Below are 2,981 nucleotides of genomic sequence, written 5' to 3'. Positions count from 1 at the left end.
TGGAGTAGGTCCTATTGGGGTTGGCACTCATAATTTATAAGACTGTTTAGACAATTCAAATATTGGTAGACCATTGTCCAAAAGAGTTTCTTTCAAACCTGAACAAGAACTTTTATATCAAGCTCATCGGTATGTTTTGGAAAATACAGTTGATGTGGAACCATATTCAGAGTAAGTTTTTTCAATGATTTTGGTTTTATTTTTTTCATTTAGTTTTATGATATAAATCTAGCTATACTATGTTTCAATGTTCACTTCAAAGAAAACATATGATGACTTTGCAATTGCAACATCGAAATAAGTCCAAATATCAAAAATGGATTCAAGAGGAACATAATCAGACTTTTATATCTTGGCTACGAGAAGAGGTAAAATGTTCAACCTATTATTTTACACACACTTTTTAATGCCTGAGTTGGAATGGAAATTCTCATGGTAGGTTACACTTTTTAATGCTTGAGCTTGAAACGAGAAATACTGAAGTTTTAGATAACTTGAAGTGGATTGCTCATGGTCCTCATCCTTTTATGATTACGTATGGCAGTTACATAATCACTGAATGTCGTTATCACACAAAATCTTGTGATAAGGATCAAAGTATACAAAACAGTGGAGTTAGTTTAGTTGCAAAAACGATGCAAGTGTCTAGTTCAAAAGATAAAAATCCCATCAGTGGAGATATGTCTTTTTTATGGAGTGATACAAGAGATATGAGAACTAAATTATCATACGTTTAATGTTGCTGTGTTTAGATGTGACTGGGTTGAGAACAATAGTGTATCAAAATCAATGAGATCGGTTTTGTCTTAGTTGATTTAAATATAATAGGTCACAAGTCTTATACTTTTATACTAGCAACCCAAGCAAGACAAGTGTTTTATGTTGAGGATCCAAGTGATGTTAGATGGTCAATTGTGTTTACCCCACCACAAAGGGACTTTGAAGATAGATATAATGACGACGAACTTGGAGATACAATATTACACTATCAAGGAATATCCAATGATATGTCGAATATTGATGTACATAATGACTTGGGTGAGAACATGTCAACATATGTACGATCGAATTGTGAAGGCACATGGATACCTATACATAACATTTTATGAGTAGGTTCTATATTGTGTAATATGATAATTTTTTTAATTTATAATTTTTATCAATCACATTTGATTTTTTGTTTGCTTAAATTTGATTGCCAGTTTTTTTATTTATACACCACATGGAGCATAGTAGAGTGGGTGATGAAGATTTAGAGGTTGGTGACAAAGAAATAGCAGTTGTTAGGTCAAATGAAACCACCAATCAAAAGAAGAGAGAACGGGGAGCTACTATTATGTTTGATGTAACACGTATTAGGAGTGTGGAAAAAAAGAAGTTTGTAGAATACAATGAAGATGGCGTACCCATTGGTGAAAATGGAGGAAATTTGAAGTCTTTCATGGGTCCTCTAAGCATTATCATGTACCTATTATATATGCATCTTGGAAACGTGTGCCTACTGAGTTGAAAGATAAGATATATAGTACAGCTGAGGTATATATATTCAATTTTTTGTCTTGATAATATTGTAGATGTATATGTAATGTTTTCATTAACTTTTCGATGTTTAGGCTGCCTTTGTAATTGATACAAGATTTAGGAAGAACATTATGAAAACTGCAGGCATAGCTTTTCGTCAGTTTAAGAATTGGTTAACAACAAAATACATTATGTCATTTAAAGATGAACCTTAACTTCTAATAAATCCATTAGAAAAGTATTCATTTATTGATTAAAGTCATTGGGAAGAATTTGTAAGATCGAGATAGTGTGTAAAGTTTTAGGTATATTATTAATTTAATTTTATAAATATTTGTTATGTCATTCCTACTAATAATCATTACATTTGTATAGGAAAAAAGACGCTTGCAACAAGAACGCCGATCTAAGAATAAGTACAATCATCGATTTCAAGGAAAGGTTATGCTAACCTTGTTGAGGAGATGGTAAGAATTTAGTATATGTTCTCACGATCCCTAAATTTATTACAATATCTAATTTTTTTTCTTCATTTTAATGTAGAAGAAAGTATCTTCAAATGAAAGTGATTTCGATCCAGCTAACCTATGAAAGAAGGCTCGAGTTAATAAGAAAGGAGAATACGACAATGAAGATCATCAATAAGTTGTCAATCGAATTGTAAGACAAATATTAAATTTACTTGAAGTTTATGACATATAACTTAATTATATTAAATTTCATTTCTTTTTAGGATGGGATCTCAAAGAATAATACAGATCTATTTGTGCCACAAACATCACTCTCCCAATGATGTCTTAACACAAGCTTTGGGTACTCAAGAAAGGCACGGGTGTGTGCGTGGGTTTGGCGGTTTTGTTACTCCAACTACTTACTTTCATAGAGTGAAACGAAAATCAAAACATGGGAAGGATGAAAGCAAGGAAATTTTAAGTGAGAATGAAGTATTTCATAAACGTGTTAGAGAATTAAAAGCTCGTCTTCAAATGTCATCTTCTACGACATTTTTTGGACATGGAAGTTGCTCCAGAAAATTTCTTGCAGACGAGATCGAATCTCAAGATAAACAAAAAGACAAGATGAAGACTGGATACGAAAAGAAATAGAAAGAGAATATTAAGATGGAGGAGATTAAGTCCCTAGAGATACAAAAAGACAAGATAAAGATGAATGTAAATTGCAACGCAGAAGATTTGAAAATCTTTAAAGTAAGTGACACTAATAAAATCAATTAAGTTCATCAGATTTCTAATTTTTATGTTTTATATACTTTTGTTGCATTAGGAGAAATCTTCAATGGAAATGACTAAGAAAAAAGAAGTTAGTGACTCAACGTCGGTTCTTCGATATTTTTGAAATAGATTCTTAGATATGCTGAGAAGGTGATGGCTAAAGAGTCTAGTATTTCTTTACAAATTCTAGTTGGACTTTTTGGCATCAGTCAAAATAATTGTGTCCTG

The sequence above is a fragment of the Benincasa hispida genome, chromosome 12 (assembly GCF_009727055.1).
Source record: "Benincasa hispida cultivar B227 chromosome 12, ASM972705v1, whole genome shotgun sequence".
Lineage (NCBI taxonomy): Eukaryota > Viridiplantae > Streptophyta > Magnoliopsida > Cucurbitales > Cucurbitaceae > Benincasa > Benincasa hispida.
This window is presented reverse-complemented; position numbering follows the sequence as displayed.